The sequence below is a fragment of the Eumetopias jubatus genome, unplaced genomic scaffold (assembly GCF_037043125.1).
Source record: "Eumetopias jubatus isolate StellerSeaLion01/CBP00866 unplaced genomic scaffold, mEumJub1_p1.0 scaffold_8, whole genome shotgun sequence".
NCBI lineage: Eukaryota > Metazoa > Chordata > Mammalia > Carnivora > Otariidae > Eumetopias > Eumetopias jubatus.
In genome coordinates, this window is record NW_028274814.1 from 130308306 (window position 1) to 130320381 (window position 12076).

Below are 12076 nucleotides of genomic sequence, written 5' to 3' on the forward strand. Positions count from 1 at the left end.
GGATCTGACCTTGGCAGCAGGAGGCCGTGAGGCAGTTTGACCCAACTCCCCGGTGAGACCCTCGGACCACCTTGGCCTGGAATGGTCTCCCCATTCCCCTTGCCAACCCCTCCTTCTGGGGGCCTTCCGCAGCAGACCAGGAGAGAGACGCTTATACTTCACCTATGTGGCAATATTCATACGTGTAAACTGGATAATGGTTGTGAAATTTTTAAATTGTGTATTATTTAGCAGCCCCTATCCAAAGGCCCATCTCCCCTCTCCTCCCATACACCCAGGCACCATTCTTTTTTTTTTTTCTTTTTAAGATTTTATTTATTTATTTGACAGAGAGAGAGCGTGCAGAGCATGTGCGTAAGCAGGGGGAGCAGGAGGGGGAGAAGCAAGCTCCTCACTGAGCAGGGAACCCAATATGGGGCTCCATCTCAGGACCCTGGGATCATGACCTGAGCTGAAGGCAGACGCCGCTTAACCCACTGAGCCACCCAGGCGCCCCCCACCCCCCCAGCGCCCCGCCACCATACTGGGGGTGGTTAGGGGCAGAGGTGGGGGTCAGCGGAGGACACGGAGCCTGAGACACTGAACACTTAGCAGGAAAGGTTGAGACCCCAGTAACTGGCTCAACCTAAGTTGCCCTCCCCCCCGCCTCACACACACATGTAGCAATGAGGGAGGGGTTGTTTACAAGCAGGAGATAAACATACAGGGATCAAGGGTGTGGATTCTGGAGCCGGACTACTGGGTTCAAACTCTGCTTTGCTATTTTCTATAGCTGTGTGCCTTCAAGCAAGTTACTTAACCTCTCTGTGCCGGTTTCTTGCTCTGCCAACCAAATGGCAAATCACAAAGGTACTTGCCTTACGGGACGTTGTGAAATTGAAACGAGGTAGAATACCTACAACCAGACCTGACAGAGTCAGCACTTAATACGCTGTGGGAAACCGGCCTCCGTTATGGCTAAGAAAGAAATGATGTTCTTAAAGAAAGCATCTTTTTCAAACATCTGAGTTGAGACGGTTAGAATTTTGGCCCTGTTTATAATTAGTGAATAATGGCCCTCTTCCTGATGGACTGTGGGGCCCACGAGAGCAGGAACTGTATCGACCCTATAGTTCCATGGCCTCGTACAGGCCAAGTTCATGCTGACATCTATCCGCCTGCCCCCCAGCACATGAGCATGCACTGTGGACTGGCCAGGGCCCAGGCAGGGGCCTGGGTTCTGTATGCAGAGGCCCATTTGGTCCTCATGACTCCCCTAAGCAGGAATTCTTGATAAATATTTATTGGATGAGGAAATTCCTACCACTCAGGACCAGGTAGATAATAGATGGGAAGATGCTTCGTACACTGTAAAGTACCCAACTTGTGAGGGTATAAACCCTTAGGACCTCTTCCCCTGAAGGCCTAGGATCTCGTTCTACTTATGGCCTGGCTAGAGTGCCTGTGGAGAGCATACCCTGTGTTCCAGAACTTTCCCTCCACTTGCCCCTCAGGCAAAATGTAACTATCTTGGGGCGCCTGGGTGGCTCAGATGGTTAAGCGTCTGCCTTCGGCTCAGGTCATGGTCCCGGGCTCCTGGGATCGAGTCCCGCATCGGGCTCCCTGCTAGGCAGGGAGACTGCTTCTCCCTCTGCCTCTGCCTCTCTCTCTCTCTCTCTCTCTCTCTCTCTGACTCTCATGAATAAATAAATAAATAAAAACATTAAAAAAAATGTAACTATCTTGAATACCATTTTTCCCCGTGACTTGTCTTAATGGTCACTAGCTGGGATTCCACCACCTGCCCCCAGGGATTTTATTTTAACAAAGGCCAGCACAAGCTTGATATCTAACCCCAAAGAAAGACCCTGTGGCCCTGTCAAGTTGATACATAAAATTAACCATCACACTTACTACATGCAAGGCATAGTCCTAGGTAGTGGAACTACAGCAGTTAAAAAAGACAAAAATCCTACCTAGTGGAGCTTACATAGTAGTGGGGGAGGGGATGTGACTAGAAAGACAATACCCAAAATAAATAATAAAAATAGTGTATTAAATGATGATAACTGTTATGGAGAAAAATAAAGCAATAAAGCAGAGAAAAGGCATAAAGAGTGTTGGTTAAATTAATTTTTAAACTTAAATGTATTTGATAAAGATCTAAAGAGGTAAAGGAGAGATCCATGGAAATATCTGGGTGAAAAGTATTCCAAGAGAGGGAACAGCAAGTGCAAAGGCCCTGAGGTAGGTGTGCATTGTGCTTATTCAAAATACTGTCATCGTTACATTGGCCAAACATTCTGATTTGGGCACAAAGCAGTTTGAGTTGGATTTCTGTCACTTGCAATAAAAAAGATTCCTACTGATATAGCTTCCCTGATCACCTCCGAGGAGCAAACGCTCGCTCTTTCGGCTACTACTATCTGTAGTCTGTACCTCTTACCACATTTATTGTCAGTGCTCTTGGCCTCACACAGCTGCCTTTATTTTAATTTGTGCATTATTCAGAAAGAGTGTCAAACAGTATGCATGCTTTCACATCCTGGTCTCAAGATTATCTCCCTTTCATGGATGTGGTCAGGAATGTCCAGAGAGGAGAAGCCCTTTTTCCCAGGGCCATGGTCTCAGGAAAGGGCGGAGCTGGGATTCGAACCTATGCTTGTCCAGCTCCGAACTTAGTGGTTGAAGACACGGGGCACACACATGGGAAGAAAGTGAACTTCTCCTTTGGACCTCATCTGCCCTTCAAGCAACAGTTCCCGACAGGACAGTGGTGCCTTGACCCATAAATCTTCGGCCAGATGCTCCGTCGATAACTGTATGTGTATCTGCTCCTTTCAGGTCCTACACCCCTTGTAAGGCTAGGATTGCTGTGTCCAGCTCCAGAAGAAGAAACGGAGGCTCTGACCACCCTGCCAAAACTCACCGGTCAGCCTGGGGGTCTTTGCCTAGGCTCCTGATTCCCATGTCTCCTAATTCCCTCTTCCCAGTCCTGCAAAGCCCTTTGGCCTGGGCTAAGCCTTGCCATCAGCACCCCTTGCTCTGACCTGGGCAGCCTGGCACCCCCTGAGCTGAGACCTTAGAAGCCCAGAAGCCCCTCCACAGAGCCACCGCAGCCCCTAGAGAAGATGCTGGCCCTATGGCACTTCGTCCTGGCTCCCCAACCCAACTGGGAGCTTTGAGCTCCCGGGAGGTGGCTCTGCCAGAGCCAACATCCCATGCACCCTATTCTCCACCCTCTGGTTCCCGGGGACGAATCCTTCTCTGTGGTTTGAATTTCCACCCTCCCCCCGCCCCCCGGCCGGGAGCCCCACTGTGGGTCTGGGCAGCCTAGATCCTATGTATGGAAGGTACATCAATTGGAGCTTGAAATGCAGTAATTCGGTGCAGATTATGGCTTCTCAACTCAGCTGTGAGCTTCTCAGGGTGGGAGCCACGTTTGAGGCTCTTACTGACCTCTCTTAGCCCCTGGGGGACTTCCTGGCCCCCTCTGTTCTCTCAGAGATGGTGTGGTGGATTCCTGTGGCTGCCCTAAGGAATGACCACGGCTCGGGGGCTTAGAACAACAGAAGCTGGTTCCTTCTGGAGACTCTGAGGAACGGAGGAGATTCTGTTGCCTGCCTCTTTCCCACCGGCCCGTGGTTGCCAGCCCTCCTTGCTTTGTGGCTGTTATCACTCGGATCTTTGCCCGTGTCTTCATGCGGCAGTCCCCTCCTGTGTCTCTGCGTCTTCCCCTGTTCTTTTAAGGACACTCTCATTGAGTTTAGGGCCCACCTTAAATCCAGGATGATCTCGTCCAGAGATCCTTCGCTTAATCCCATTGGCAAAGATCCTATTTCCAAATAAGGTCACAATCACAGGTACCGGGCTTAGGACTCGGACATACCTTTTTGGGATCACGAGTCAACCCACCACAGATGGAGAAATGCAGGCGCAGAGGAAAAGGGGTTTGCTCCGGGATCCCACGGTTCATTAGGGCAGCCAAGGGCCTGCCTATTCTCCTGACGCTGGCCAGAGCTCTGGCCCAGCCCACGGTCTGTCCCGGGTTCCCAAGATTTTCTGGGAAAGTCCTCAGTGAAAAACCATCTGGAGACTGTCTGGGCTTCGGGGAAGCCTGCCCTTTCCCGTGCAGAATGGCCGAGAATATGATCGCAGGAGGGAGTTTCCTTTCCTGGTTGGCTCTGTGCCTGGGGGCCTGGGCTGGTGGACAGGCCCCACCCTGGGGAAGAGGCCCGGTCCCTGCTCGCAGGGTCCCTGCTCCCATCCTCTTCTCTGCGGAGGCCAGAGGCGGCTCTGGTCACAATGGGGAGGGCAAGCGGAATGAGTTTCCCCTGAGGCTTTCCTTCCGGGAGATGACCCTTGCTCTCCTTGGGAAGAGCCAGGGAACATTGTATAGGATTTAAACCGATGAATCCAACTCTAAATCCTCAGCTCTCAGAGGCTGCAGAGAATAATGATTAGGATTCTGGCCTCAGGGGCGCCTGGGTGGCTCAGTCCGTTAAGCATCTGCCTTCGGCTCAGGTCGTGATCTCAGGGTCCTGGGATCGAGCCCCGCATCGGGCTCCCTGCTCAGCGGGGAACCTGCTTCTCCCTCTGTGCCTCCCCCACTGCTCTCTCTCTCTCTCTCTCTCTGTGTGTCCCAAATAAATAAATACAATCTTAAAAAGAAAAATTATTCTGGCCTCAGGTCCCAGCTCTGCCATTTGCTGAATGTGTGGCCTTGGGCACATCCTTGACTTCTCTAAGTCTCTGTGTTCTGATTGGTTAAATAGGGACAACAGCAAACTGACCCTATGCAGTTATTAAAAGGATTAACCTAAGCACAGAAAGCCATTATCACAGAGCCCATGCTCAGGGGAGGCGAGATGGCCATTGTCATTTTGCATGAAGTGTGGGGGCCGTTGACGGTGAGCTCAGGCTACGGGTAAAGTCAAATGCCTGCTGTGATCAAATTTTAATGTGACTTCTAGCCCCCAGCTCTTTCTTGTTGGAAGATTCTCTGCTCGTCCCAGGTATCAACGCGAGTCCCTCTGTGCAAATCACAGTTCAGGTCCACCCCTAGCGAATGGCCACGGGCCATTTGAGTCAATCCTGGTTTTAAGAACTTCTAAAAAGGTGGACAGAGTCGTGACCAGTCCGATGTCATATACATTCAGGGCTGGTTGGGACCTGTGAGGCAAAAGAGGTCTTTTCTGGCCTTACTAAAAGAACCTAAGATTGGTCCCTAATACCTGTGGCCGAGACAGAATCCTGGGGTCTGACCTTCTTGTAATGTGGGACCCCTGTCCCAGGGCGGACCTGAGCACAGGTCAGCAGGCTGGATCTGGGGGCCAAGCTGCCGGGGTGGGGGCTGTGGGGGTCTGATCTCCTCACACGATCAGGCTGATCATGGCCATGGGGACTGCTCCTTCTCTCCCGGAAGACCACTGGAGCCCCCTGCAAACCCACCCACCCCGTGGCCAGCAACCCTTGTGCTCTGCATAGCCCAGGATGAGATGTGAGTTTGCGTTGTTCTGTGTCAGGCCAAACACTTGCTTTCTTTCCCATGGAATTTTAGCATCTAGAACAAGGATCTAGAACCTGAGACACCAGGCGGTGTGGGACATCCCGGCAGCCAGGGTTGGCCTTCTCCAGGCGGAGCCTTGGGCCTCGCTCTGCTGGCACTTCCTGAGAACCACATCGGAGATCCAGATCCACAGACAAGAAGAATGAGCAGTGTCATCCTTACTGACGGGGTCACGGGGACCTGGGTGGGGGTGGGGGTGGGGAGGGTGGTCCTGATGCACAGCGGGGGCAACAGCTAAATTAAGCCCCATCACCAGCCCTTTTCTTCTGTGCCCTCTGGCCCTTCCCAGCTCCACATCTCTGCCACCAGATCCCAGGAGCTCACCCTCCTGCCTCAAAATGTGCTTCTCCCAGGGACTGAGCCTAGTCCTGTGCCAGTCCTACCCTATCATCTCTGGAGTTCTGGCGCATAAGCTTTTCTGCATCTCATCGGACTGGAGGCACACGTACTGTGAGCTGTGGAATTTAGGTTATGTGGGGCCAACAAAGGATCACGGTGCCAGGAGGGAATGGCCGAGGAGAAAACATGACAAAGTTCAGGCCCTGCCCCGCGCCACCTAGTGGCGGGTATAAAAATGGACCCACTCAACAGTCAGCCTCATGAGAGAGCCAGGGAGAGACCAACCCACATTTTGTGTGGATGGTCTTCTTGGGTGCAAGTGGGGGTCGGGAAAGATCCATGCGGTTAGGGAGAGAATAAGGCTTAGATCCAAAGCCATAGTCAAGGAGGCAAAATAATGGAGGTTTTTCAATCCCTAGGATCTCTGAATCACGGAATGTTAGGTTCTAAGGATCATAGAGTCACAGCCAAGAAAAGGACCCTAGCTCATCCAGTGGGATTTCCTCATTTTACAGATGTGGGTAGGGATCTGGCGGTTTCAGGGCAAGCCTCATTCCTGAAGGATGGGCTCATCCCTGTGAAATACACTCCCTGTGAGGTCACAGGGAACCCCTCACCCCTCAGCCCCCAAGTCCCCTGGCCAGCTCACTAGAGCCACCTTGCCCACCCATGCAGGGGAAGAGGCCTGCCCACAGCCACAGCAGGAAGGGAGCAGAGCTGGGTCCACTGGCCCCCAGTCCGGCTCAGGAGGCCTCCGGATTTGTGTCCTTGGCCATCACAGTGCTTCCTGGAGCCACCCACAGCAGTTCCTTGGATACATAAATAAAGCCTCTGGGTAAGATGTCACCACCTCTGACCAAGCAAGAAGGCAAATTTTGATGCCAGAGGGACTGCCCTTCTGCGAGCAACTTGGAAAGACTGCCCACTGGCTGTATTTTCCAGAAGCCCAAGTCTGGAGAGGTTAGCAGACATCTGAGATGGTTGGTTCTGTTGGAGCAGAATGGGGGGCTCAGCCAGGGATTTTCAGACCCACAGGATGACCAGACCCCCCACCCCCACCCCCACCCTCTTGGAGGATCAGCTGCTTGGCAAACTGATGCCTTGCAAAATGCCATCCAGGCGGTCCCTGGGCCAAATCAACAGCAGCCCCACTTTGGCACCTGACCCCTTCATAAAGAACAGTCATCAGTTGACTCATCCAGAAGAGCACCCCCTTTGTTTGGGCCTTATTTCTTCCTCCCTCCAATCTCACGGTTCCAGGGAGAACTTCCAGAAACAGTACACTGCTTTTGCTATGGGAGAGGGGTTGTGCCCCAGGCTGGGGAATCAGGGAAACTCATTGGCCCGGCCACAAGGAACCAGGGGGATGTGGGACACAGGAGTCTTCTTACTAGATCTGGAGGGGGAGACACCCTTACATCCATAGTCCTGGAACCGGAAGGACGTGAGCTGGAATAGGCCTGAGGTTTTGTTCTCTCTGCTATGGAAAAAGGCCACCTATACTGGGACTGAACGAGGCTGGTGCCCCAAAAGAAACACAGAGCTGGGGAAAAGGAAAGAGAGACCTATGACCATGATGAGGTCCCTAATTTCAGGACTTGAAGGTCCAGGAGTGGCCTAAAACCTATAGATTTCCCTTTGATTCCATGAGCTAGATCAACAGCTGACAAACATTCTACCTACAACCCATTGCACACTGCAATCCAGAACGCACACACAAGCACGTGATGAAAGGCATATAATTTTCATGAAGCAATATTTATACCATTATTATCTGTGATACATTCTTTTTTAAAAAAGATTATATTTATTTATTTGAGAGAGAGAGAGTGAGCATGAGCGGGGAGGAGGGGCAGAGAGAGAGAGAGAAAGAAGCAGACTCCCCGCTGAGCTCATAGCCCGAAGCAGGGCTCAATCCCAGGACCCTGAGATCATGACCTGAGCCCTAACCTGTGGGATCTGATGCCATCTCAGGGGAGACAGTGTCGGAACTGAATTAAATTGCAGTCAGTCACCTCTCTGGTGTCAGAGTCTTGCTCGCTGGTGTGGGGGAAACGTGCACGTCGGAAGCAGGTGCAGAGTTGTACGCTCCCGGCACAGGGCTCTGACGCAATGTTCTGCACTGGGCAGTTCCCATCCCTCCAATCCCTCAATCACAGAAATCTGGATTTTTCGTGCGGGGGAGGAGAAGGAAGGGGAACGTGCCCTCAAGAGTGTCTCAAGTATCCCGTGAAAGGTGAGTCCTGTGTGTGCGTATAAAGCGGTAACAGTGACGTGCATACCTGGAGATGGTCTTCCCATTGTCAAGATGAACTCATTGGACCCTTGCAGGAACCCGGGAAAGGGTGCTGGAGGATTCGGAGGACAAGCAGCAAGGACCGGGTTCAGTGCCTTTCTGCCGTGTGACCACTGCCTCACTGTTCCCCTCCGTCGAGGCCCCGGGGATTCTGGGGCTGATTGCAGGCGAAGCCGTGGGGGCAGGGATGGAACTTTCACTACATTTGGCAAATTGTGCTCCCCGGGCACGGGAGGAGGGAACAGATTCCCAGAATTCAGGAGTTCCAGGCTCATCGTGTTCCTTAACATACGACATTCCTTAACATCTCCCCCACATACGAGGGTCGCCACCTGAGCAAGGGTTGCCCAATGATCACACGATGCCTTTCGGGCTGTGAGCACTGGAGCCGTGGTTTGGAATTTTCCTAACAGTGGCCCTAAAGCGCGCTGCTCTGAGGGGCCCCGCTGGATGCAGTTGTGCCCTTGTTCCTACTGCCGGCTGCCTCGGGGTTGGGGGAGCCGGTCAGCAGCTTGGCTGTCTTCCATGTGCAATCCCGGGGGCCTCCCTGGCTGCTCCGGGAAGGAAGAGAGAGTGCCTGTCTGCAGCTAACGAGGGACCTTGGAGCAAAGAACAGCAAGTTCTATGGGAGAGTTCTACACAAAATCAACCAGGGTAGTCACTTCCAAGGGTAGAGTTCAGTGGCGGGGAGTACGTTTACGTGGTCCTGCAGCCTCCCCTCCTGCCCCTGCCCTACACACACACAACATCTACCCCAGGGAGCTTTTCATCTTGCAAAACTGAAAGAAACTGTGTCTGCATTAAACACTAACTTCCTGTTGCCTCCATCCCCCAGCCCGACAACCACCACCCTACTCTTGGTCTCTGTAAGTCTGACTCCTCTGGGCACCGCATCTAAACGGAATCATAGGGTAGTTGTTCTTTTGTGGCTGGCTTCTTTCACTGAGCATAGCGTTTCCAAGGCTGATCCATGCTGTAGCAGGTGTCAAAGTTTCCTTCCCTTTTAAGGTTGAATAGTAAGTCCATCCTACATGTTGAATATATCGTATGTAGAATAAGCCCGTCCCGGCGTGCGTGCATATCTCATTTTGTTTATCCATGGACACTGGGCGCCTTCTACCTTCTGGCTGTTGTGAATAATGCTACTGTGAACATGGGTGTACAGGATCTCTAAGACCCTGCTTCCAATTCTTTTAGATATATAACCAGAAGTGGAATTGCTGGATCATATGGTAATTTTGTCTTTAGTTTTTGAGGAGCCTTCATGCTGTTTTCCACATGGGTTGTGCCATTTCACACTCCCACCAGCGACACACAAGGGTTCCAATTTCTCCACACCCTTGCTAATGCTTATTTTCTGGAAAAAAAAATTTTAAAGATTTTATTTATTTTATTTCCTTATTTCAGTGAGCGAGCGAGAGAGAGAGAGAACACGAGCAGTGGCCGTGCGGGGGAAGAGGGGCAGAGCGAGAGGGAGAAGCAGGCGTTCCCCCCTGTGCAGGGAGCCTGACTCGGGGCTCGATCCCAGGACCCAGAGATCATGACCCAAGCTGAAGGCAGACGCTTAACCGACTGAGCCACCCAGGCGCCCCTGAAATTTTTTTACTAATAGCCATCTTAACAGGTGTGAAGGGGGGCAGGGTCATATGGTGATGGGAAGCCCAGCTGTCCCCCTGCTCATCGGCAGGAACCAAGATGCCAGTGACTGCAGCAGGGATAGGGTGGGCTGCCATCTCGCAGGATCCCGTATGAACAACAGCCCATGTGCCGTGTCTTCCAATGACCAAAGTACAGGGCCCAGAAACCACTGGGTGGAAAGCAAGTGGCACGTCTTGTGGCTTATGCCACATGCCCCAAAATGTCACTTCCCATTCCGTGACTCGAGGCTCTACGTGTCCAGAAGTTTTGATGTTCCTCCAAAGGGGGAATATGGCCACCAGTTCACTTAATACTTGTTAAATTCAAGCTGAAAGTGTGAGCTGCCCTTTCCAAACACACACGTAGCTTTACTGAACTATAGTTCACATACCATACATTCCACCCATCAAATGGACACATTAATGGTTTTTAGTACATTCCTAGAGCTGTGCAACCATCAGAACTGTCTCCAGAACATCTTCATCACCTCCAAAAGAAACCCCACGGCCGTTAGCAATCACTCCCCATTCCTCCCTGCCCGGGACCCCTGGCAGCCCACCATTCATTCTCCTTTCTGTCTCTACATACTCTTACCAACTCTGGAAACGCCATATAAATGGAATCACCCTCTGTGTGGTCCTCTGTGCCTGGCTTCTCTCACTTAGCATGATTGCAAGGTTCATCTGTGTTGTAATATGTGCCAGTATTTGATTCTTTTTCATTGCCAAATAATATTCCATTGTATGGGTGGACCACGTTTTATTTAGCCATTCACCAGTAGATGGACATTGGGTTGTTTGCGCTTTTTGGCTATTATGAATAATGCTGCTGTGAACATCCACACCCAAGTTTGTGATACATGTTTTCATTTCTCTTGGGTATATATCTGGGATTGAAATTGCTGGATTATAGGGTACTTCTATGTTTACCTTTTTTTTTTTTTTTTTGGACCCAGAAAAGGATGCATTTACTTAGCAAAATCCTACCTTTCTGGACTGAAATCCATTTTTCTGACGTTTTAAAAATTGAAATAAAGGGCGCCTGGGTGGCTCAGTTGGTTAAGCGACTGCCTTCGGCTCAGGTCATGATCCTGGAGTCCCACGATCGAGTCCCACATCGGGCTCCCTTGCTCTGACCCTCTTCCCTCTTGTGCTCTCTATCTCTCATTCTCTCTCTCTCAAATAAATAAATAAAATCTTTAAAAAAATAATAATAAAAATTGAAATAAAATACACAGGACATAGAATTGGCTATTTTTAAAAAGATTTATTTATTTATTTTAGGGGGGATAAAGAAAAAGAAAGAAGTGAGGGAGGGGCAGAGGAAGAGGGAGAGAGAGAATCCCAAGAAGACTCCCTGCTGAGTGCAGAGCTCAATGTGGGGCTTGATCTCGCAACCCATGAGACCATGACCTGAGCTGAAATCATGAGTCAGACATTCAAATGACTGAGCCACCCAGGCGCCCCAGAATTAGGTATTTTAAAGTGAACGATTCGTTGTTGAGTACATTCGTAATGTGGTGCAACCATCACTTCTCCCTGGTTCCCAAAAGTTTTCAACACCCCTAAAAAGAAACCCCAAACCCATGAAGTGGTTACTCTCCAAGCCCTCGTCCTCTGGTCTCCCTGGCAACCACTAGCCTGCTTTAAGTCTCTATAAACTTACCTGTTTTAGATATTTCATGTAAAAGGAATCATCCAACGTGTGGCCTTTTGTGCCTGGCTTCTTTCATTTAGCAGCAGAAGGCCTTTGGGGTTCAATTACATTGTGGCATGTGTTGGCACTTTATTCCTTTTTATGGTGAATAAAATTCCATCGTATGTATATGCCATGATTTATGTATCTCTTCATCAACTGATGGTATATTTACTGTTTTGAGGGACTTCTAGACTGTTTTGGGGACTGTTGTTGACAAAGGTGGTTGGCTGTGTTCATCAAAGGAAGTAGTAGCATATTGCCAACATGCCCTGCGGGAGGGGGCGTTCCTATGCCCTAGGTCCGTGCCTGCTTGCCCTACCATGACCAGGGGGAAGCTGCTGGAAGCCTAACCCCACCTGATTCCAGAACATGTGAAGCTTAGGGTCTACCCTTCAGAAAGGACTCCAACCTTATGAGGAGCTGGCCGAAGGCAAGGGGATAAAGGAATGGGTAATTTAGGAAGGAAAGTCACAAATAACCCCCATGACGTTGAACTAATTCTTGTGAAGCTCTTGGAACAGCACTGGCACATGGCAAGTACTCAGTAAATTCTAGCT